This window comes from Moschus berezovskii, chromosome 2, assembly GCF_049115385.1.
Source record: "Moschus berezovskii isolate FMDL1 chromosome 2, NW_MosBer_1.0, whole genome shotgun sequence".
NCBI lineage: Eukaryota > Metazoa > Chordata > Mammalia > Artiodactyla > Moschidae > Moschus > Moschus berezovskii.
Genome location: NC_142461.1, coordinates 133,404,248 through 133,430,650, shown reverse-complemented (window position 1 = coordinate 133,430,650; position 26,403 = coordinate 133,404,248). Strand labels below are relative to the sequence as shown.

Sequence of the window (26,403 nt, the reverse complement as noted above, 5' to 3'; positions counted from 1 at the left end):
CTCCTCTTACACTGTTGGTGGGAATGTGAACTGGTACAGCCACTATGGAAAGCAGTATGGAGGTTTCTTAACAAAAGCTACCGTATGACCTACTCTGCTTCTGGGCATATATCCAGAGAAAACTCTAATTCAAAAAGATACATGTACCCCAATGTTCAAAGCAGCACTATTTACACAAGTCAAGACATGGAAGCTCCCTAAATGCCCACCGACACACGAACAGATAGAAAGAGGGGTGGTAAGGGAAGTCCGAGATGGAGGGGATATGTATACATATAGCCTCACTCTGTCATACAGCAGAGATTAACACAACAGTGTAAAGCAATTATACACCAATACAATCAAAAAAATAAAAAGAAGATGTACACACACAGACACATACACACACAATGGACTGAGCCAGAAAAAATGGAATAATGCCACTTGCAGCAACATGGATAGACCTAGAGATTATCATACGAAGTGAAATAAGTCAGAGAAAGACAGTGTACGATATTACTCATATGTGGAATTTAAAATACGACACAAATGAACTTATTAACAAAACAGAAATAGACTCACGGACACAGAAAACAAATTTATGATTATCAAAAGGAAAATAGCAAGACGGAGAGAAAATTAGGAATTTGGGATGAGCAGATATATATATAATACAGGTAAACAACAAGGTCCTACTGTACAACACAAGGAACTATATATTCAGTATCTTATTTATAATAACCTATAATGAAAAAGATATGAAAAAGAATATATATGTGTATAATTGAATCACTTTGCTATAAACCAGAAACTAATACAATATAAATCAACTATACTTCAAGTAAAAAAATTCATATCTGAAATAATGTCTAATTGCCTGGTTTATCTCATCTTCTGAAATATGCAAAACTAGGATAATTAAGAGCTGTTTTTTTTTTAAATTGTGAACTTATTTAACCAAAACTTGGGGGTGGGCTCAAGATGGCAGAGTAGGAGGATGCATAGCTCACTTCCTCTACTAACACATCAAAAATACATCGATGTTTGGAGCAGTTCTCATTGAAAACAAACTGGAGACTGGCATTCAGACTCTTACATAACCAAAGGTGTAAGAAAGACACACATGAAATTGAACAGCATGGGAAGGGAAGCAAGTCTGTGCAACTGCCCTCCCCTTCTGAGAGAGGGCACAGAAGAGGAGAGAGCACACAGGCCCAGAGGCCCTTCCTGGGGAATAATCAGTTTGAACCATTTACTGGGCTCCCTATCCCTAGTGTCCAACACCAGGAAGGTGAGTCCCTTTAGGTGGTTTGAAAACCAGTGGTACTGACAGGGCTCTAAGAAACCTAGACCCCACTCATGAAGAGTGAGCATATGCTTGCTTCCTCCTGAAACAGGACAGAGGAAGCAGGTCTCTGGCCTGTTTCCCACTACCACCCCAGCACACACCTTGGACGAGTTGAGCGGTCACTCTGGCTTGGGCTCATCCTGTGGCACAGTTCCACTCTATAACAAGGGCTGCCTTAGCCAACGGAAGTGCACAGTTGCAGGGGACCAGGGTGGCTTGGATCTGGGGCAGCATCCAAACAGGTCAGGGGCAATCATTGCTGGTGCTTGCAAAGGAGGTGGACTGGGAACAGTCCGGAACTCTAACTGGTAATTGGGCATTCATGGGGCATGCCCAGTCCACACAGAGCATCTGCCCTGGCCCTTTCTGCTCTGCAGAAGAGCTCCACATTAGGGCAAGGGCTGCCCTGGCTGTGGAGAATGTAGTTGTAGAGGGTGGAGCTGGCTCAGGCCCAATGCAGCATCTGAACAGGGAAAGGAAACCACTGTGGGTGCTCCTGGAGAGAATGGATCAACAGCAGTCTGGTACTCTAAAATGGTGCCAGAACCACCAGGGCATGCACCCCGATCCATGACAAGGGCCCACACGTGCCCCTCTTGCTTCAGCCCCCTTGAGGGCAGGTGGGTCAATGCTGGGAGGGGGAGCGCACATACTTAGAGAAAATAGAGCCAGCTCAGACCCGATCCTCAGGCCTTGTATTCCAGCAACATGGAACCTGATCTCATCCACAATCAGGTGGCATTGGTCACCGGGCAAAGGAGAAGCCCCAGCTCACACTTGACTCTGGTTCCAGCCCATCTGTCTCTATCCCTAGACCCAAATAAGGAGAAAGCTGCCAGTACTCCGTGGAGGAAGATGTAATCGTGTTCATATAAAATCCAGCTCTCCTACCAAAGGCACCTGGTACTGACTAGGGATGCCCCAACACAGACACCCCTACCAGACTGTAATAGGTAACTGTTTCACCAAGTTTCATAGAGACAGAGAAAATTAAGCAAAATAACAAGACAGAAGAATTTACTTCAAATGAAAGAACAAGACAAAACCCATGGGAAAAAAACAACTAATGACACAGGTAAATAATTTACTAAATAAAGAATTCAAAGCATTACTAATTAGAACGCTAATCGGACTTGGAAAAAGAACAGATGAACACAGTGAGAACTTTAACAAGGAACTAAAAAAAAGTCAGAACTGAATACAGTAACTGAAATGAAAAATGCAGTAGAAAGACATCATGGTAGACTTGGTGATACAGAACAGTTTTTAAGTGGTATGGAAGACAAAATAATAGAAATCACCCAATCAGAACAACAAAAAGAAAAATGATAATCTTGCTGAGTAATACATCTAGGTTGTAGGTTTTTTCCTTTCAGCACTTGAATATATCATGCCAATCCCTGATTGCCTGCAAAGTTTCTACAGAAAAATCCAATGAGCCTTATAAGGAAAAAACCTATAACCTAGATATATTACTCAGCAAGATTATCATTTAAAATTGAAGGAAAGATAAAGAACTTCTCAGACAAGCAAAAGCTAAAAGAGTTCATCATAAATGCTTAAAAACGACCCTAAAAGATATGTTAAAAGATAAGTTTCTAAGGAAAAGGAAAGGTTACAACAAGAAAAATAAAAATCTATAGGAAACGTAAAATCCTACTATATATAGGGGATTCCCTGGCAGTCCAGTGGTTAGGACTTGGCACTTTCACCACTGAGGGCCTGGATTCAATCCCTGGCTGGGGAACTAAGATCCCATAAGCTATATGGTGTAGTCAAAAAAAAAAAAAAAAAAACAAAGGAAAGAAACCCCAAAACCAAAAGAAAAAAATCCACAAAAACAAATACATAGTAAAGGCTATAGATCAACCACTTACATGACGTGCACTCATCTTCTCCTGCAAGAACACCAAAACTGCAATTAGCTGCTGAACCATCATCAACAGGATAATGTTGGAACCCACCAAAAAAAGATACCCCACATCCAAGGGCAAAGGAGAAGCAACAAGACGGTAAGAGGGATGCAACTGCATTTAAAATCAAACCTCATAGCCGCCAGAGACTCTTGGAGGGCACGAACAAAACCTTGTGTGCACCAGGACCCAGGAAAAAGAGCAGAGACCCCCACGAGACTGAGATAGACCTACTTGTGTATGAGGGTCTTCTGCACAGTCATGAGTCAACAGTGGTGCACCGCAATAACAGGGGCTCTGGCAGCAGCAGTCCTGGGAGATGGCACATGTGGGTTAGTTGTCCTGGAGGAGGTCGCCATCAGCCCCACCACAGAACCACCAGATGGACGATCACAAAAGTGAAAGTGAAGTTGCTCAGTTATGTCTGACTCTTTGTGACCCTGTGGACGGTAGCCCGCCAGGCTCCTCCATCCATGGGATTTTCCAGGCAAGAATACTACAGTGGATTGCCATTTCTTTCTCCAGGAGCTCTTCCCAACCCAAGGATTGAACTTGGATGTCTGGCATTGCAGACAGACACTACCATCTGAGTCACAGGGAAGCCCGATCCACAAACTGGAGTGCAATTATTTCTGGTGGAGGCACAGGTCAACAGTGGCCTGCCACAGGATCAGGGACACTGACAGCAGCAGTCATGGGAGGCACACTATGCTGGCAAAAGTCCTTTTGGAGAAGGTCCCCATTCAGTTCAGTTCAGTTCAGTTCAGTCGCTCAGTCGTGTCCGACTCTCCGCGACCCCATGAATCACAGCACGCCAGGCCTCCCTGTCCATCACCAACTCCCGGAGTTCACTCAAACTCATGTCCACAGAGTCGGTGATGCCATCCAGCCATCTCATTCTCCGCCGCCCTCATTCAGTATCCTATCATTTTGCCCTTTGATACTGTTCATGGGATTCTCAAGGCAAGTATACTGAAGTGGTTTGCCATTCCCTTCTCCAGTGGACCACATTCGGCTGTGGTCCATGTGATCAGATCGACTAGTTTCCTGTGATTATGATTTCAAGTAGTTAAGCGGCCTGATTTCATAGTCCAGCTGTGCAGCTGCACCTGAGCGCCCTGGGCTTCAGTTTCCACATCTATAAAATGGAGGTAAGAATACCTTCAATCTCACTGTCTTGTGAGCATTCCAGGAGTCACACACACAAAGAGGATAGCGCAATGCCTGGCACCCGCCAGGTGCCCCGCACATGTTTTCTACTGTCATTGTAATGGGATGATGCCAGTTACACTGCCGGGTCCCCAGAGACAGGAGTAAGGCCTGGCTCCATGGATGTGGAATGTAGGCTCCAGGGAGGAAGGCGTTTTTGTCTCGTTCACCCATATCCTCAACAAATCTCAACGTCGGGCACACAGTAGGCACTCAATAAGTGTTCCTGGGCTGGAGGTTCTGGAAGTAGGCTTCGCGTGACTCCCTCCTTCTCCGTCCGTCCTCCTCCCCGCAGCTGTTCATGATGGACAACGGGCTCCGGGACTGGCGCGTGGCGCTGACCGGGCGGCAGGTGGTGCAGATCGTGCTGGAGCTGGTCCCCATTACCCCTACCATAGTTTGGCCTCTGGCCAAACTACAGGGAGGGAACACAACCCCGCCCATCAGCCGAAAGTTGGAATTAAGATTTATTGAACACAGCCCTATGCACCAGAGCAAGACCCAGTTTTCCCCATGGCCAGTTCCTCCCATCAGGAAGCTTACAAAAGACTCTTACCTCCAGAGGGGAGACAGAATGAAAACCACAATCACAGAAAACTAACCAAATTGATCACATGGATCACAACTTTGTATAGCCTAAAGAAACTATAAGCCATGCTGTGAAGGCACCCAAGACGGACAAGTTATGCTGGAGCATTCCCACAAAACATGGTCCACTGGAGAAGGCAATGGCAAACTGCCGCAAAGTTCTTGAGAACCCAATAAACAATATGAAAAGGCAAAAAGATAGGACACAGAAAGATAACTCCCCAGGTCACTGGTCAGCAGGTGCCCAATATGTTATTGGAGAAGAATGGAGAAATAACTACAGAAAGAATGAAGAGACTGAGCCAAAGTAAAAACAACACCCAGTTGTGGATGTGACTGGTGATGAAAGCAAAGTCCGATGCTGTAAAGAACAATATTGCATAGGAAGTTGGTCCGTGAATCAAGGCAAATTGGAAGTGGTCAAACAGTATATGGAAAGACTGAACACTGACACTTTAGGAATCAGTGAACTAAAATGGACCGGAATGGGGGAATTTAATTCAGAGGACCATTATATCTACTACTCTGGGCAAAATCTTTTAGAAGAAATGGGAGTAGCCCTCACAGTCAACAAAAGAGTCTGAAATGCAGTACTTGGATGCAATCTCAAAAATGACAGAATGATCTCTGTTCACTTCCAAGGCAAACCATTCAATATCACAGTAATCCAAGTCTATGCCCTAACACACTAGTGCTGAAGAAGCTGAAGTTGAATGGTTCTATGAAGACCTACAAGACCTTCTATAACTAACACCAAACAAAGATGTCATGAAAAAAGATGCCCTTTTCATATTAAGGGACTGGAATGCAAAAGGAGGAATTGAAGAGAAACCTGGAGTAACATGCAAGTTTGGCCTTGGAATACAAAATGAAGTAGGGCAAAGGTTAGCAGAGTTTTGACAAAAGAATGCACTGTTCCCAGCAAACACCCTCTTCCAACAGCTTAAGAGATGAGTCTACACATGGACAACCACCAGATGGTCAATATCAAAATTGGGTTGATTATATTCTTTGCAGCCAAAGAAGGAGAAGCTCTATACAGTCAGCAAAAACAAGACCGGGAGTTGACTGTGGCTCAGATCAAGAATTCCTTATTACAAAATTCAGACTTAAATTGAAGAAAGTAGGCAAAACCACTAGGCCATTCAGGTATGACTTAAATTAAATCCCTTATGATTATACAGTAGAATTGACAAATAGATTCAAGGAATTAGAACTGTTAAGAGTCCCTGAAGAACTATAGATAGAGGTTTGTAATACTGCATAGGAGGAAGTTATCAGAACCATACCAAAGAAAGAGAGATGCAAAAGGGCAAAATCATATTCTTAGCAGGCCTTACAAACAGCCAAGAAATGAAGAGAAGCAAAAGGCAAGAGAGAAAAGGAAGAACTATAGATAGAGGTTTGTAATATTGTATCGGAGGAAGTTATCAGAACCATACCAAAGAAAGAGAGATGCAAAAGGGCAAAATCATATTCTCAGAAGGCCTTACAAACAGCCAAGAAATGAAGAGAAGCAAAAGGCAAGAGAGAAAAGGAAAGATATACCTATCTGAATACAGAGTTCCAAAATGAGAGCTAAAAAAAGCCTTAAGTGAACAATGCAAAGAAAAAGAGGAAAAGAACAAAATGGGAAGAGATCTCTTCAAGAAAATTAGAGATACCAAGGGAACATTTCATGCAAAGATGGGCTCGATAAAGGTCAGAAACGGTATGGACCTAACAGAAGCAGAAGATATTAAGAAGAGGTGGCAAGAATACACAGAGCACTGTACAAAAAAAGCTCTTAAAGACCCAGATAAGCATGATGGTGTGATCACTCAGCTAGAGTCAGACATCCTGGAGTGTAAAGTCAAGTGGGCCTTAGGAAGCATTACTAGGAACAAAGCTAGTAGAGGTGATGGAATTACAGTTGAGCTATTTCAAATCCTAAAAGATGATGCCGTGAAAGTGCTACACTCAATTAGCCAGCAAATTTGGAAAGCTCAGCAACACAACTGCACTCATTTCACATGCTAGCAAGGTAACGCTCAAAATCCTCCAAACTAGGCTTCAGCAGTACGTGAACCGAGAAGTTCCAGATGTTCAAGGTGGATTTAGGAAAGGCAGAGGTACTAGAGATCAAATTGCCAACATCCCTTGGATCACAGAAAAAGCAAAGCAATCCCAGAAAAACATATACTTCTGCTTCATTGACTATGCTAAAACCTTTGACTGTGTGGATCACAATAAACCACAGAAAATTCTTCAAGAGATGGGAATACCAGATCACCTTACCCACCTCCTGAGAAATCTGTATGTAAGTCAAGAAGCAAGAGTTAGAACCAAACATGGGAAAACAAACTGATTCAATTGAGAAAGGAGTATGTCAAAGCTGTATACTATCAACCTGTTTATTTAACTTATATGCAGAAAACATCATGTGAAATGCTGGGCTGGAAGAATCACAAGCTGGAATCAACACTGAGGGGAGAAATATCAATAAATTCAGATATGCAGATGATCCTTCCCTTGTGGTTCAGCTCATAAAGAATCCGCCTGCAACGAGGGAGACCTGGGTTCGATCCCTGGGTTGGGAAGATCCTCTGGAGACAGATGATACCACCCTAGTGGCACATAGCAAAGAGGAACTAAAGAACCTCTTGATGATGTTGAAAAAGGAGAGTGAAAAAGCTGGCTTTAGACTCAGCATTCAAAAAGCAAAAATCATGGCATCCAGTCCTATCACCTCATGGCAAACAAATGGGGAAAAAACAGAGTAATAGACTTTTATTTTCCTGGGCTTCTAAATCACTGTGACAGGTGATGGCAGCCATGAAATTAAAAGACACTTTCTCCTTGGAAGAAAAGCCACGGCAAACCTAGGCAGCATATTAAAAAGCAAAGATATCACTTTGCTGACAAACAGCCATATAGTCAAAGCTATGGTTTTCCCAGTAGTCAGGTATGGATGTGACAGTTGGACCAAAAGAATGCTGAGATCTGAAGAAGTGATGCTTTCAAAGTGTGGTGCTGGAGAAGACTCTTGAGAGTCCCGTGGACAGCAAGGAGAGCAAATTAGTCAATCCTAAAGGAAGGCATTAAAAGATGAAATTAAAAGACGCTTACTCCTTGGAAGGAAAGTTATGACCAACCTAGATAGTGTATTAAAAAGCAGAGACATTACTTTGCCAACAAAGGTCCGTCTAGTCAAGGCTATGGTTTTTCCAGTGGTCATGTATGGATGTGAGAGTTGGACTGTGAAGAAAGCTGATCGCCGAAGAATTGATGTTTTTGAACTGAGGTGTTGGAGAAGACTCTTGAGAGTCCCTTGGACTGCAAGGAGATCCAACCAGTCCATTCTAAAGGAGATCAATCCTGGGTGTTCATTGGAAGGACTGATGCTAAAGCTGAAACTCCAATACTTTGGCCACCTCATGCGACGAGTTGACTCACTGGAAAAGACTCTGATGCTGGGAGGGATTGGGGGCAGGAGGAGAAGGGGACGACAGAGAATGAGATGGCTGGATGGCATCACCGACTTGATGGACATGAGTTTGAGTGAACTCCGGGAGTTGGTGATGGACAGGGAGGCCTGGCGTGCTGTGATTCATGAGGTCACAAAGTGTCGGACACGACCTAGCGACTGAACTGAACTGAAAGGAAGGCAATCCTGAATATTCATTAGAAGGGACTGATCCTGAAACTCAGGCTCCAATACTTCGGCCTACTGACACAAAGAGTCGACTCACTGGAAAAGACCCTGATGTTGAGAAAGACAAAAAATTTTAAAATCAACTAAAACTACATACAGGATACGGGATAAAAATGAAGATGTAAAATATAATATAAAAAACAGAAAATGTGGGAGAAAGGAGTAAAAAAACGTAGATCATTTTAATGTGTTTGAACTTAAATGATTACAAGTTTAAAACTAGTAGATATAGCTGTTCTGTTCTGTTCTGTTCAGTCGCTCAGTCGTGTCCGACTCTTTGCGACCCCGTGGACTGTAGCCTACCAGGCTTCTCCATCCATGGGATTCTCCAGGCAGAATACTGGAGTGGGTTACCATTTCCTTCTCCAGGGGATCTTCCCGACCCAGGGATCAAACCCAGGTCTCCTGCATTGGAGGCAGACGCGTTAACCTCTGAGCCACCAGGGAAGCCCTACAGGTCAACATATATAAACCCTATGGTGGTTACCAAATTGAAAACTGCAATAGGAGTTTCCTGGTGGCCTAGTTGTTAGGATTCCAGTCTTCCCACTGCCACAGCCCAGGTTTAGTCCCTGGCTGGGCAACAGATCCCATAAGTTATTAGGTGCAGCAAAAAAAAAAAAAAGAAAAAATATACAGGGTGGCTGACTGAATTAAAAAACAGAATCTAACAACATGCTGATTAAAAGAGACTCACTTCATAGCTAAAGACCCACATAAGCTGAAAGTGAGGGTATGGAGAAAGATATTTCAAGCAAATAACGACAAGAAAGGTGGGGGAATAATACTCATATCAAAAAGCATTGTAACACAAAATCTAGAACAAAAGACAAATAATAAAGGAATCAATATAAAAACAGGGTTTAATAGTCATTAACATATATGCCCCTAATATGGGAACACCTAAATACATGAAGTAAATATTAACATATATAACTGGAGGGGGAAATGGCAACCCACTCCAATATTCCTGCCTAAAAATCCCATGAACAGAAGAGCCTGGCAGGCTACAGTTCATGTGGTTACAAGGAGTCAAACATGATTGACCAACTAAGCACAAACACAGCATATATAAATGGAGAGACGGATAATGATATAATAATAGTAGGGGACTTTAAGAACCCACTTACACCAATCATCTAGAAAATAAATCAATAAGGAAACAGTACTGGGTTGGCCGAAAAGTTCCTTCTTCTTCTTTAAGTAAAAAAAAAAAAAGACACATTTTTTCATTTTCACCAAGAAATGAACAATGTATTCACTGTTTTGTTCCGCTATGTTTGCCATTTTTCAGGCAACTTCATAATTTCATCTTCCCTAAAAGACGCTTACTCCTTGGAAGGAAAGTCATGACCAACCTAGACAGTATATTAAAAAGCAGAGACATTACTTTGCCAACCAAGGTCCGTCTAGTCAAGGCTATGGTTTTTCCTGTGGTCATGTATGGATGTGAGAGTTGGACTGTGAAGAAAGCTGATCGCCGAAGAATTGATGCTTTTGAATTGTGGTGCTGGAGAAGACTCTTCAGAGTCCCTTGGACTGCAAGGAGATCCAACCAGTCCATTTTAAAGGAGATCAATCCTGGGTGTTCACTGGAGGGACTGATGCTAGAGCTGAAACTGCAATACTTTGGCCTCCTCATGCGACGAGTTAACTCACTGGAAAAGACTGATGCTGGGAGGGATTGGGGGCAGGAGGAGAAGGGGACGACAGAGAATGAGATGGCTGGATGGCATCGCCAACTCTATGGACATGAGTTTGAGTGAAGTCCGGGAGTTGGTGATGGACAGGGAGGCCTGGCGTGCTGTGATTCATGGGGTCGCAGTCGGACACGACTGAGCGACTGAACTGAACTGAAGTGAACTGAAACTTATCTTTTGAACAAAGAACTGTTTCAAGTGCCTTTTACAGTCTTCCAGTGAACTGAAATTTTTTCCATTAAGAGAATTTGTAAAGACCAAAGCAAATGGAAACCTGAAGGAAGGTGCAATGTCTGCTAAACATGGCAGATGAATCAGAACTCCCCAGCCAAGCTGTAACAGTTTTGCCTGGTGATCAAATAAGCATGGTCTTGTGTTACTGTGATGCAAGACTGTGCATTCTCTGGTGACTGCTTCTGGACACCATATATGTAACCTATTCTTTGGCTGAAGACTGGCCTTTGGTGTGGTTGGTGGTGGTCATTTCACTTGCCCCACGCTCTCTTCTGTCTACATTACTGCGCAACACCCACGTTCATCATCTGTCACAAATAGTGTTAAAAATGGAACATTTTCACATGCAGAAATACTGTCAAGAAGGTTTTTTTTTTTTGCTTCGGAATGCAAACATCAAAATGACAAGCTGGTGCAAATGATATTCAGTGTTGATTTGGATATTCTTTGTATGATGGCTATCTCCTGCATTGAATAACATTGATTGTTCTCAGTTAATGTCTCAATTTGATTGCTGCCAACCTCAACTGGCCTACCCAACTGTGGAACATTGTTCAGTGAGAAATCTCCAGCACAAAACTTTACAAACCACTTTTGACATGTTTAATCAGTCACAACACCTTTCCCATACACTGCACAGATCTTTTTTGAAACAATAAAGCATAATATGCTGAAAATGTTGCTTTTTTCTCCCATCTTGAATATTAAAATGGCTATACAAAAATTCACCAATATTGATAAGCTTCTTATTTAAAAACTGCATGCTGATATGACTCAAAGATTTAAGAGAAAGAAATAAAAAAATTTAAGAGAACAGAAATTATATCAAACATTTTTCCTGACCACAACAGTATGAAACTAGAAATCCATTAGAGAAAGAAAATGGGAAAAATGCAAACCACATGAAGACAAGACCACATGTTACTAAAAAACCAAGAGATCAATGAAGAAACTAAAAAAGAAATCAGAAAATACCTTGAGACAAATGAACATAAAAACAATTCTCCAAAATCTACCCAATACAGCAAAAGCAGTTTAAAAACAGAAGTTTACACTGATACAGGTCTATCTCAAGAAATAAAAAAAATCTCAAATAAAAAATCCAAACTACTATCTAAAGGAATTAGAAAAGGGAAGAACAAGCAAAACCCAAATCAGGAGAAGGAACGCAATAATAACACTCAGAGAGGAGATAAAGAATCCAAGAAAACAATAAAAAGATCAATGAAACAGAATATTGTTTTCTTAAAAACACAGACAAGATTGATAAGCCTTCAGCCAGGTTCATCAATAAAAAGAGATTTCAAATAAATAAAATTAGACAATGAAAGCAGAAAAACAACAACAGAGATGAAGCACACACAAGAAAACAGAGACACCAAAAAAAGCCACACATAAAATACTGTAAACAGTTACACACCAACAAACCAGACATCCTACAAGGGTAAACTGCTAGAGACATATAGTCTTCCAAAACTGAACCAGGAAAAAACAAACAATCTAAACAGACTCATCACTAGTAATGAAACTGAATTTATAATAAAAAACTCCCAAGCAAAAACTTCCAGGACCAAAGAACCTCACAGGCAAATTCTACCAAACATATAAAGAAGAAATAATACCTATCCTCTCAAACTAGTCCAAAAAAACTGAAGAGGAGGGAACACTCCCAAATTCATTCTACAGGGCCTCCGTTAACCAAATACTATAAATATAAAATTATAAGCTAATATCTCTGATGAACATAGATATAAAAATCCTCAACAAAACATTAGCAAACCAAATTCAACACTATATGAAAAAGGATAATACACCATGATGAAGTGGGATTTATTCCAGGGATGCGAGGATGGTTTGACACCTGTAAATCAATCTATGTGATATACCTCATTAACAAAAGAATAAAAATCACATGACAACAGACACAGAAAAAGCATTTTGACAAAACTGAACAACCATTCATGATAAAAACCCTCATCAAAGCTGGTACAGAGGGAATTTATGTTAAAATAATAAACACCACTGATGACAAATCCACAGCTAATATCATGCTCAAAGGAATAACACAAGGATTCCAAATCTTGCCATTTCTATTTAACATAGTATTGGAAGTGCTAACCACAGCATCAAACAACAATATGACGACCTGATATTATACACAGAAAACCCTAACGTCTCCACCAAAAAACTACCAGGACTAATAGATGAATACATTAAACTTAAAGGATACAAGATTAACATGTAGAAATCTGTTGGTAATAATGAAACAACTAATAATAATAACTAATAATTAACTATCAGAAAAAGAAAATAAGAAAACAATCCTATTTAAAATTGCATCAAAAATACCGAGGAGTGGCTTCTGGTTCAAGATGGCGGAGTAGAAGAACATGTGCTCATCTCCTGTGAGAGCACCAAAATTGCAACTAGCTATTGAACAACCATCAACAGGAGGATGCTGGAACAGCCCCGGGGAGATGGTAGGAGGGGCGCAATCACAATAAAATCAAATCCCATATTGGCCAGGTGGGTGACCCACAGACTGGAAAACAATGATAGTGAAGAAGTTCTCACACTGGATCCCACATCAGATTTCCCAGCCTGGGGATCTGACAAAGGGACTGGGAATTCCCAGGGAATCTGACCTTGAGAGCCAGGGGATTTGATTATAGGACTTTCAGAGGATTGAGGGAAACAGAGACTCCAGTCTTGGGGGACACAAACAAAATTTTGCATGCACCAATACCCAGACGACAGAAGCACCGACCCCACAGGAACCTGACGGCGCTGGAGGCCTCCGATGGAGGCATGGGTCGGCAGGGGCTCACCACAGGGACAGGGGCACTAGAAAGTCCCCCTTGCTATAAACCCTTTTGGAGTTTGCCATTAACCCTACCATACAGCCTGCAGACCCCAGGGCTAGGTCGACTAGGCCAAACATGAACCAGGGAGGGAGTGCAACTCCATCCATCTGCAGATAATTGGATTAAAGCTCTACTGAGCAAGGCCCTGCCCACCAGAGCAAGACCCAATTCTTCCCATCACCAGTTCCTCCCATCAAAAAGCTTACACAAGCCCTTTAGCCTTAGCCATCAGAGGGCAGACAGAAGCAGCAAGAAGCAGCACAGTGTCACAGAGGCTAACACAAAAACCATTATTACAGAAAGTTAATCATGATGAAAAAGCAGGAAGTTATGTCCTAAATTAGGGACAAGATAAAACCCCAGAAAAACAACTAGATGATATGCAGATAGGCAACCTTCCAGAAAAAGAATTCAGAATAATGACAATGAAGATGATCCAAGATCTCAGAAAAAGAATGAAGGCAAAGATTGAGAAGTTGCAATAAATGTTACCGAACACCTAGAAGAACTAAAGAACAGAGACGAATAATACACTAAAAGGAGTCAATAGCAGAATAATGGAGGCAGAAGAATGCATAAAAGACCTGGGGGACAGAATGGTGGAAATCACTGCCACAGAACAGAACATAGAAAAAAGAATGAAAAGAAATGAAGACAGCCTAAGAGACCTCTGGGACAACATAAAATGCACCAACATTCACATTATATGGGTCCCAGAAGAAGAAGAGAGAGAATGGATCTGAGAAAACATTTGAAGAGATAATAGCTGAAAGCTTAGTCAACCAAGTCCAGGAAACACAGAGTGTCTCAGGAAAGATAAACCCAAGGCGGAACACAACGAGACACACAGTAATCCAACTGACAGAAATTAAAGACAGAGATAAAACATTAAAAGTGACAAGGGAAAAATGACCAATAACATACGGGAACTCCCATCAGGCTATCAGCTGATTTCTCAACAGAAACTCTACAAGCCAGAAGGGAATGGCACGATATGTTGTAAGTGATGAAAGGGAAGAACCTATAACCAAGAATACTCTACTCAGCAAGACTCTCCTTCAGATTTGATGGAAAAATCAAAAGCTTTCCAGACAAGCAAAAGCTAAGAGAATTTAGCACCACCAAACTCACTTTACAATAAATGCTAAAGGAACTTCTCCAGGCAGGAAGCACAAGAGAAGGAAAGACCCTACAGAAAATAAACCTAAAACAATTAAGAAAATGGTAACAAGACCATACATCTCAATCATTACCTTAAATGTAAATAGACTAAACAGACCAACCAAAAGACACAGACTAGCTGGGTAGATGAAAACATGTGCATGTATGGATTTCCACTTATCACATCACTCTGCTTAACCCCTCCAAATTTATGTAATTATTTTATATTGTTAAGTTTATCATGTTCCCATTACGGCATGCAACTGTAATTATCTTTTATTTTTTTCTCTGGATATTGATTGCGAAAGCTGATAAAAATCTTTTACTACTGTGATTACATAACTGTTATTCACGTAATACCATTGTATCATGACTGGTCAACAGAAAAATAACAGAACTCTGTATCACCGAAACTAGAATCTAATAGAAAAACCTGCAATCACTTTTTAAAATCAAGATGCACATCAGAATTATCTTGAAAGTTTTTGAAAACTACAAATGCTCAGGTATTGCTGTTTTCTCCAGAGTTCCAGATACGTTTCTAATGAGCAGTCATGCTTAAAAAAACTGGATTCTATGACAGTCTTTTGTGTTTATCTAGTACTCTTGCCTAGAAAATCCCATGGATGGAGGAGCCTGGTAGGCTGCAGTCTGTGGGGTCGCTAAGGGTCGGACACGACTGAGTGACTTCACTTTCACGCATTGGAGAAGGAAATGGCAACCCACTCCAGTGTTCTTGCCTGGAGAATCCCAGGGCCGGGGGAGCCTGGTGGGCTTCCGTCTATGGGGTCACACAGAGTCGGACACGACTGAAGTGACTTAGCAGCAGCAGCAGCAGTTTTCTTCACCTTTTCTATTTCATATTCAGTGCTCCTATTTCATTCAGTTTATGTTCTCCAGTTTCTTCAACTGGAAAAATTTCTCCAATTTCTCTCTTTTTTTAATATTCTTTCTCAAGCATTTATCAAGTGTAGTAGAAAAGCTTTTGTATAAACACAAATATGCATAATATATATTTTAGAAAACTTACAAATTTCTGCTTTACTAAAAAAAAATGACATTTTGATTCCACTTGTTTGACTTAGTATGAATAGAATGCTAGATTTCTAATTAATAAGTAGATAAGCCAAGTAACAAAGGTTTACTGTACCACAGGAACTATAGTCAGTATCTTATAATAACCTATGATAGAAAATAATTTCAAAAAATAACATTGCTTTTCTGTATAATCAAATCACCTTGCGGGGCACCTGAAACATTGTTAAGTCAACTTTACAGCAATAAAACATATATATTTAAAGGTTAAAAAAAAAAACAAAACCTAAGAATAAGGAATAGAACTATCATATGACCCAGCAATCCCAATACTGGGCATATATCCTTCAGTTCAGTTCAGTTCAGTCACTCAGTCATGTCTGACTCATTGAGACCCCATGAATCACAGCACCATAACTGAAAAAGATACACGCATCCCAATGTACACTGCAGCACTATTTATAAGAGCCAGGACACGGAAGCAACCTGTAAACCTGTTGATGAATGGATAAATAAGCTGTGGTGCATATATACAACGGAATATTATTCAGCCATAAAAAGGAACGAATTTGAGTCAGTTCTAGTGAGGCAGATGAATCTACAGCAGGTTACACAGAGTGAAGTAAGCCAGAAAAACAAAGACTGTATATTAACACACATATATAGAACCTATAAAAGTGGTACTGATGAACCTATCTGCAGGGCAGGAAGAGAGATTCAGACACAGAAACAGACTTCTGGACACAACAGAGGAAGAAAAATGTCGGATAAATTGAGAGAGTAGCCTTGAAATATATACATTACCATACGTAAAACAGACAGCTAATGGGAAGTTGCTGTGTAACACAGGGAGCTCAACCTGGTGCTCTGTGACAACCTAGACAGGTAAAGCAGTGCACAGGTAGGAGGGAAGTTCAAGCGGGAAGGGACATATGTATACCTAAGGCTGATTAGTGCTGGGGCACGAGAGACCACCATGACACTGTAAAGCAACTATCCTCCAATAAAAAATAAATCTTTAAAAATACCTAGGAATAAACTTAACCAAGGCGGTGAAAGATCTATATTCTGAAAACTATTAATATAAAACAGTGAAAGAAATTAAAGGAACAAAGAAATGGAAAGATACATTGTATCCATGGCTTGAAAAAATAGTATTGCTAAAATGTACATCCTACCCAAAGCAATCTACACACTTGATGCCATTTTTGTCAAAATACCCCAGAACTACTACAAATAATCCTAGAATTTATATGAAACCATGAAAGCTCCTAAAGGATCAAAGCAATCTTGAGGAAAAAGAACAAAGCTGGAGGTATCATACTCTCTGACTTCAGACTATACTACAAATCTTCAGTAATAGTATGTATGGTACTGACACAAAACAGTATGTATAATTGTTGTTGTTTAGTCACTAAGTCATGTCTTTTGGAACCCCATAAGACTGTAGATCACCGCGCTCCTCAGTCCATGTGATATCCCAGGCAATAACACTGGAGTGGTTGCCATTTCCTTCTCCAGGGGATCTTCCCGACCCAGGAACTGAACCCATGTCTCCTGCATTGGCAGGCGGATTCTTTACCAGAGACATCAGGGAAGCATATTGTATGTACAGTACTGGCACAAAAAAACAGGCACATAGATCAGTTAAACAGAATAGAGCCCAGAAATAAATTCAGATAGGCATGGCCAACTAATGACAAAGAAGGCAAGAATATACAATGGAGAAAGGACAGTCTCTTCAGTAAGTGGTCCTGAGAAAACTGAACAGCTACATGTAAAAGAATGAAATTAGAGCATTTTCTCACACCATTTACAAAAATAACCTCAAAATGGATTAAAGATCTAAATATAAGACTGGAAACCACAAAACATCTAGAAATTATGGGCATAACACTCTAAGATAAATCACAGCAATATTTTTTTTGGAGTATCTCCTAAGGAAAAGGAAATAAAAGCAAAAATAAACAAATGAGACTTAAAATATTTTGAATGGCAAAGGAAATCATTACTAGAACAAAATGGGAGAAAAATAGGAGAAAATGTGTGAAATAGTAAGACCAATAAAGGATTAATATCAAAAATACAGAAACAGCTCGTACAACTGAATATCAAAAACAACTCACCTGGTTAAAAAGTGAGCCAAAGACCCGAATAGACGTTTTTCCAAAGAAAATATACAGATGGCTATGAGGCAACTGTGCTTCATCATTAGAGAAACGCATATCAAAACACAAGTTATCAGCTTAAGAATGGCTATCATATGAATGTAAATAACAAACCGCCAAGGATGTGAAGAGGAAGGAAACCTAACACACTGTTTGGCAGAAATGCCAATTGGTGCAGCCAAGTGACTATGGAAATATACTATGACAATATACTATGGAAAACAGTATAGTAATTCCTCAAAAAACTAAAACTAGAACCACATTCAGTTCAGTTCAGTTCAGTTGCTCAGTCGTGTCCGACTCTCCGTGACCCCATGAATCACAACACGCCAGGCCTCCCTGTCCATCACCAACTCCCGGAGTTCACTCAAACTCATGTCCACAGAGTCGGTGATGCCATCCAGACATATCCTCTGTCGCCCCCTTCTCCGCCCGCCCCCAACCTTTCCCAACATCAGAGTCTTTTCCAGTGAGTCAACTCGTCGCATGAGGTGGCCAAAGTACTGCAGTTTCAGCTTTAGCATCAGTCCTTCCAATGAACACCCATGAGCCTGCAATTTCACTCCTGCGTATATATCTGAAGGAAAGAAATAACGCTAAGTCTAAAAGATACATGCATCCCAATAATCACAGCAGCGGTATTTACGATTGCCAAAACACGGAAGCAACCTAAGCATCCAACCACACATGTATATATAAAAAAGATGTGAAGTGAAGTGAAAGTCGTTTAATCGTGTCCAACTCTTTGTCCAACTCTTTCTCTAGACCAGAATTCTGGAGTGGGTAGCCATTTCCCATCTCCGGCGGATCTTCCCAACCCAGGGACTGAACCCAGGTCTCCCACATTGCAGGCAGATTCTTTACAAGCTGAGCCACAAGGGAAGCCCACAAAAAAGATGTAGTGTATATATACAGCAGAATACTACTCGGCCACAAAAAAGAATGAAATTCTGCCATTTGCAACATGTATGGACCTAGAGGGTACTATGTTTAGTGACATAAATCAGAGAAAGACAAATATTGTATGATTTCACTTATATGCTGAATCTAAAACACAACAAATGAATGAATACAATAAAAAAAGATTCACAGATGTAGAAAACAAAATATTGGTTACTAACTGGGCGAGGGGCAAGATAGCAGTAGAGGAGTAAGAGTTACAAGCTGCTCTGTATAAAAGAAATGAACTACAAGACTATATTGTACAGCACTGGGAATGTAACCAGTGTTTTTTGTAATAACTTTAAATGAAGTATAATCTATAAAATTATTTAATCACTACACTGTACATCTGAAACTAATATTATAAATCAACAGTGTTTCAATAAAGAAGGAAAAACTCGAATAAAAATTATACCGCTTAAATATCAGGTTAATAATCAGCTTTTGTTGGGGAAAAACCCATGAAATTAGTACTAGATGCCTTTACAAGGCCATATACCTTTAGTATTTTTTCAAACACTAAGCAACTTCGACAATGACCAGTCACCACCTAATCCAGACTTAATAAATTAATCTCCTCATGTCATTCTAGTGAGTGTAGAGTAGGGCTGAGATACAAAGCACTGAAAAGCCAAAGAATCAATTTAGTAGACGGTTTCTCAAACTTGGCACTGCTGACGTTTATTGTGGGGGCTGTCCAGTGCATTTCAAGATGTGTACCGGGATCCCTGGCCTCTACCTACTAGATGCAGCCAGCAGCCAACCCAGTTGTGACTATCAAAAATGCCTCCAGACACTGTCATATGTTCCTGGGTGGTGGGCGGGGGCACAGGTGGCGGTGAGGAGGGGAGTTGAGAATCAGTGATTCAGCATAGAGCAACTAGCATTAAAAATAAAAACATACTAAAATACAAATAGACTGATAACAAAGTACATCACACATAATAAGTATATTTTTTGTTTTGATTGGATTTGTATAAACTAGGTTGCTATGTAAAATGTATTTCTTACTGTGAATCAGAATCAAAACACCTGAAAGCTGCTGCAAAGGTGCAGCAACTGACCTACTGTGACCTACTGCTCATAACAAATGGCAAAAACACAAATGGCAATCATGAAGGAAATATAAGACTTAGAAAGCCTAGCTTAAAATCAGTAATTCCAGGAAAAGAAAAAGAAACAAATGCAGATGTATTTAAATAAATAATAGAAGAAAATTTTATTGAGTTAAAGGTTTGAGTGCAGATTTCAAGAGCTTATAACCATTACAAATAGGAATTAAAAAGAACTAAAAGACACTACATTCCACTGGAGGTCCTAAATTTTAAGGAGAATGAAAAACTTTACAAAAACTTCAGAAAGAACAAGTCCTTTATTAGCAAAGACTATCATTAAGTTTGCTATCTATAACACTAGAAGACAGACAATCTCAAACTACTGAGGGGTAAATAAGAAATTTATTCCCAGCCAAGATAAATATAACATGCATATGGGCAAAACACAGACTGTTCTGTACCTGCAGAGATCTGAAAGTATATTCAGTTCAGTTCAGTCGCTCAGCCGTGACCGACTCTTTGTGACCCCATGAATCAAAGTATGCTAGGCCTCCCTGTCCATCACCAACTCCCAGAGTTCACTCAAACTCATGTCCATCAAGTTGGTGATGCCATCCAGCCATCTCATTCTCTGTCGTCCCCGTCTCCTCCCGCCCCCAATCCCTCCCAGCATCAGAGTCAACTCCTCGCATGAGGTGGCCAAAGTATTGGAGTTTCACCCAAGTATATTTGATTAAAACAGTGGAGGATGAACACTAACCAAATGACAATTACATCAAAACCAAAGAATTCATGAAAAGAGAAGAAAATAAACTTAACGAGCAAAAAATCTTCAGACAGAAGATGGCAATGTGTCTGGCATTTGAAATATAACTGTTAAATAAACACTAATAAACATTCTTAAAATGTAAGCAATACAATGTAGGGGAAATCCTAACGTAGCTTGGAACTCAATGTTTTAAAAGAAAAACTTCTTAGTAATACTGGGTAAAAGATGGAGAAAAAGGTTAGGAATAAAGAAGATGAAAGCTTACATGAGCCTATCTAACTCTCACTACGGCTCTCCTTTCCTCCAAACGTCCTTCCTTCCACTACTCCAGCACATCAGACTTCTTCCCACCTCGCGGCTTTTGGACACGGGTTCTCTCCCCTACCCTTTGCACAGCTAACTCCTTTATCAAGCTTCACATCTCAACCTAAGTAACACCCCTTAGAGAATCCACTCCTAAATGCCCTAACAAAGGTTGCTGCTCCCAAAGATAAAGCATGTTTTATCTCTTCCTCAGTTCAGTTCAGTTCAGTCGTGTCCGACTCAGCGACCCCATGAACCACAGCATGCCAGGCCTCCCTGTCCATCACCAACTCCCGGAGTTCACTCAAACTCATGTCCATCGAGTCGGTGATGCCATCCAGCCATCTCATTCTCTGTCGTCCCCTTCTCCTCCTACCCCCAATCCCTCCAAGCATCAGTCTTTTCCAGTGAGTCAACTCGTCGCATGAGGTGGCCAAAGTATTGGAGTTTCAGCTTTAGCATAAGTCCTTCCAGTGAACACCCAGGACTGACCTCCTCTAGAATGGACTGGTTGGATCTCCTTGCAGTCCAAGGGACTCTCAAGAGTCTTCTCCAGCACCACCGTTCAAAAGCATCGATTCTTCGGCGATCAGCTTTCTTCACAGTCCAACTCTCACATCCATACATGACCACAGGAAAAACCATAGCCTTGACTAGACGGACCTTGGTTGGCAAAGTAATGTCTCTGCTTTTTAATATGCTATCTAGGCTGGTCATAACTTTCCTTCCAAGGAGTCAGTTCAGTTCAGTCGCTCAGTCGTGTCCAACTCTCCGCGACCCCATGAATCACAGCACGCCAGGCCTCCCTATCCATCACCAACTCCCGGAGTTCACTCAAACTCATGTCCATCGAGTCTGTGATGCCATCCAGCCATCTCATTCTCTGTCGTCCCCTTCTCCTCCCGCCCCCAACCTTTCCTAGCATCAGAATCTTTTCCAGTGAGTCAACTCGTCGCATGAGGTGGCCAAAGTATTGGAGTTTCAACTTTAGCATCAGTCCTTCCAATGAACACCCAGGATTGATCTCCTTTAGAATGGACTGGTTGGATCTCCTTGTGGTACAAGGGACTCTCAAGAGTCTTCTCCAACACCACAGTTCAAAAGCATCAATTCTTCAGCGATCAGCTTTCTTCACAGTCCAACTCTCACATCCATACATGACCACGGGAAAAACCATTGCCTTGACTAGACGGACCTTGGTTGGCAAAGTAATGTCTCTGCTTTTTAATATACTATCAAGGTTGGTCATAACTTTCCTTCCAAGGAGCAAGCGTCTTTTAATTTCCTGGCTGCAGTCAGCATCTGCAGTGATTTTGGAGCCCAAAAAAATAAAGTCTGACACTGTTTCCACTGTTTTTCCATCTATTTCCCATGAAGTGATGGGACCAGATGCCATGATCTTTGTTTTCTGAATGTTGAGCTTCAAGCCAAACTTTTCACTCTCCTCTTTCACTTTCATCAAGAGGCTTCTGAGTTCCTCTTCACTTTCTGCCATAAGGGTAGTGTCATCTGCATATCTGAGATTATTGATATTTCTCCCAGCAATCTTGATTCCAGCTTGTGCTTCTTCCAGCCCAGTGTTCCTCATGATGTACTCTGCATATAAGTTAAATAAGCAAGGTGACAATATATAGCCTTGACACACTCCTTTTCCTATTTGGAACCAGTCTGTTGTTCCATGTACAGTTCTGACTGTTGCTTCCTGACCTACATACAGGTTTCTCAAGAGGCAGGTCAGGTGGTCTGGTATTCCCATCTCTTTCAGAATTTTCCACAGGAGTAAGCGTCTTTTAATTTCATGGCTGCAATCAGCATCCGCAGTGATTTTGGAGCCCAAAAAAATAAAGTCTGACACTGTTTCGACTGTTTCCCCATCTATTTCCCAAGAAGTGATAGATTATCAATATCTGAAAAAACATGTGTCTGCCTCTTCTTTTAGAAAACAAGTAGCATCAGAACAAGTTAGGGTTAGCGTCTGCCACGTTTGTCATTATTTCTCTAGCAATTCAAACACTGACTACTAACCTGTAGGCATTTTATTTAAAAGTTTTGAATGAACAACAAGAGAATGCATGAATGAATGAATGCACTGAAGAAAGAAAATAAAGAAGGTAGTAGGAATAAACTTTGTATGTGTTGAAATGGTTTGTGCAGTTAAAAGAATCACATATGGTATTTTTATAGTTTTTGAAAGGGAATTTACTAAAAAAAAAAAAAACAAAAAAAAAACAAGGTTAGGGAAAAAGATCTTTGTGGAATAGGACCAAAGGAAAAGCTGTATTTCTCCTTGGCTCACACTTGATGCTCTTCTGCTTCTTTTCTCTTGATCAGGTGCATCATTAGCATATCACAGTCAGTCTCCCTTATCAGTGGGTTCCACATCTGTCGATTCAACCGACTACATAAACCAACTACTTTATGGGGAAAAAATTCCATAAAATTCCAAAAAGCGAAACTTGAATTTGCTGCAACCAATGGCAACTATTTACATAGCTTTTATATTGCATTAGGTATTATAAATAATTTAGAGATGATTTAAAATGTATGGGAGGATGCAGGTAGGTTATATGTCAACTACTACATATGGATGTGAGAGTTGGACTATGAAGAAAGCTGATCGCTGAACAATTGATGCTTTTGAACTGTGGTGCTGGAGAAGACTCTTGAGAGTCCCTTGGACTGCAAGGAGATTCAACCAGTCCATTCTAGAGGAGATCAATCCTGGGTGTTCACTGGAAGGACTGATGCTGAAGCTGAAACTCCAATACTTTGGCTACCTCATGAGACTAGTTGACTCACTGGAAAAGAGTCTGATGCTGGGAGGGATTGGGGGTGGGAGGAGAAGGGGACGACAGAGAATGAGATGGCTGGATGGCATCACAGACTCGATGGACATGAGTTTGAGTGAACTCCGGGAGTTGGTGATGGACAGGGAGGCCTGGCGTGCTGTGATTCATGGGGTCGCAAAGAGTCAGACATGACTGAGCGACTGAACTGAACTGACACCATTTTACATAAGGGACTTGAGCATCTGAGAATTCTGGTATCTGTAGGGTGCCCTGTAACCAAACCTCTGTGAATACTGAGGGAAGACTGTACAAACAATTTAAAGTGGGGTTTTCTTTTTTGGCCTCCCTCCAGGGTATTTTCTTGGCCTAAATGCAAGTCACTTTCACACACAGAACACAAGTCCTTGGAACACCACAGTATTCCTCACTAGTAACACTGTGGTGCTGCTATTCTCTGTCTTAGGGAAGTAAACATACCACTGCTAAATTCTGAGGTAAAGTTGACAGAGAATAAGTTGCGCACGCACCCAGCAATCAGAACAGGTATGCACTCTGTCTCCACTGCTAAAGAGAGGTCACACTCACACCAAAATTCACCTCACACCATATTCCGAGACCTCTTATGCCATCTCATCTCACTGTGTGTTCTCCCTAGATACTTCCTCCACTCCCACAGCTTTAAATGCCACTCATATGCCAATAATTCTTTTCAGCAAAGCTGTAAGAAATACACTTTTATGAACTTCTAAAAAATAAAAAAACAATATGGCAATTAAACTATGCTGCAATGCCCAAATAACCATCCCAGGCAAAACAGAACTCGTCACACCAGCCTTTCATTGCTCTGAAATTTCTTTTAAAGAGCCTCATGGATAAGGCAATTTCCTCGGGTGTGTTGAATTTCAATGCTTGGCTTCTGATGGCAATCTCTTTTTATTTAACACAGCTTTTTTCACTTGTGGCTATTTTCCCTTTTTAGGTCTCATAAAACACTTGGAGGAAAATGTAAAATTGTTGTTTATCCCTGCAATCAATACACAAATTACAAACAATGCACACAACTGATTATCCAAAAGGGATTTCAGTTCAGTCGCTCAGTCGTGTCCGACTCTTTGAGACCCCATGAATCACAGCACGCCAGGCCTCCCTGTCCATCACCAATTCCCAGAGTCCACCCAAACCCCTGTCCATTGAATCGGTGATGCCATCCAACCATCTCATCCTCTGTCGTCCCCTTCTCCTCCTGCCCTCAATCTTTCCCAGCATCAGGGTCTTTTCAAATGAGTCAGCTCTTTGCATCAGGTGGCCAAAGTATTGGAGTTTCAGCTTCAGCATCAGTCCTTCCAATGAACACCCAGGATTGATCTCCTTTAAGATGGACTGGTTGGATCTCCTTGCAGTCACAGGGACTCTCAAGAGTCTTCTCCAACACCACAGTTCAAAAGCATCAATTCTTCTCTGCTCAGCTTAGTCCAACTCTCACATCCATACATGACTACTGGAAAAACCATAGCCTTGACTAGATGGACCTTTGTTGACAAAGTAATTAGGGAGGCCATTAATTATAAGCCACAACCTGTTTCCTGAGATGTCAAAATGTGCATCTTATAATTAAGATATACATGTCTGAGACCTACAATACTCAACTTATATACAGGTACTTATTCAAAATTATTACCTGGATACAAAATTACTACAAAGATACTCCAAATCAGCACACCCAGATCTTTCTCCTGGAGTTCGATACTACACCTGTCTTCCCTTTCTCATGTAACACTGGCATCAGTTTCCAAAAACAGGCACTCTATTTGAACTGACTCTTTCCTCTACGTCTTACTACCAATATTGCCTAAGTCACCTAGGCCTAGCCATTCTATGCCCAAAAGATCTCTCAAATTTATGTCACGTCCTTTCCTTCTCCTCAAACCTTAAATCAAGATAACATCTCTTACAGTAAGACAAAAATTATGGTAGGAGTTATAATGTCCTGCCAGTTTATTTTGTAAACAGCATTATATCCATCCTCTACCTAAAAAGTTTCAGTGGCCCAACATTGGTTGCAAGAAGGGGTACAAACTCCTCAGCATAACATAACATAACATAACATAACATAACATAAAACATAACATAAAACATAACATAAAACATAACATAAAACATAACATAACATAACATAACAAACATAACATAACATACATAACATAACAAACATAACATAACATAACAAACATAACATAAACATAACATAACATAACATAAACATAACATAACATAACATTCAAGCTACCATTTTCTAACTTCATCTCCTGACTCCACTATCTCCATTCTCACAGAACTCTGCTATGTCATTCTTAGTATACCAGTTTAATCTACCTTATTGGCCTTTCAGCTTTACTTCTTGTATTATTTTTAATACTTTTTTTTTTAGTTCTGTGAAGTCGCTCAGTCATGTCTGACTCTGTGCGACCCCGTGGACTGTAGTCTACCAGGCTCCTCAGTCAATGGGATTCTCCAGGCAAGAATACTGGAGTGGGTTGCCATTTCCTTCTCCAGGGGATCTTCCCGACCCAGGGATTGAACCCAGGTCTCCCGCATTGGAGGTAGAGGCTTTAACCTCTGAGCCACCAGGGAAGCCCTAACATTCAAGCTACC

General features: G+C 40.9%; 1 protein-coding gene across 4 annotated transcripts in view; it reads right to left on the bottom strand.

Annotated features, from left to right (window-relative positions):
• The window catches only part of PMS1 (PMS1 homolog 1, mismatch repair system component), a 120,974-nt gene that overhangs the window by 58,808 nt on the left and 35,763 nt on the right, over window positions 1-26,403 (bottom strand). The gene's annotated exons all lie outside the window — the stretch shown is intronic.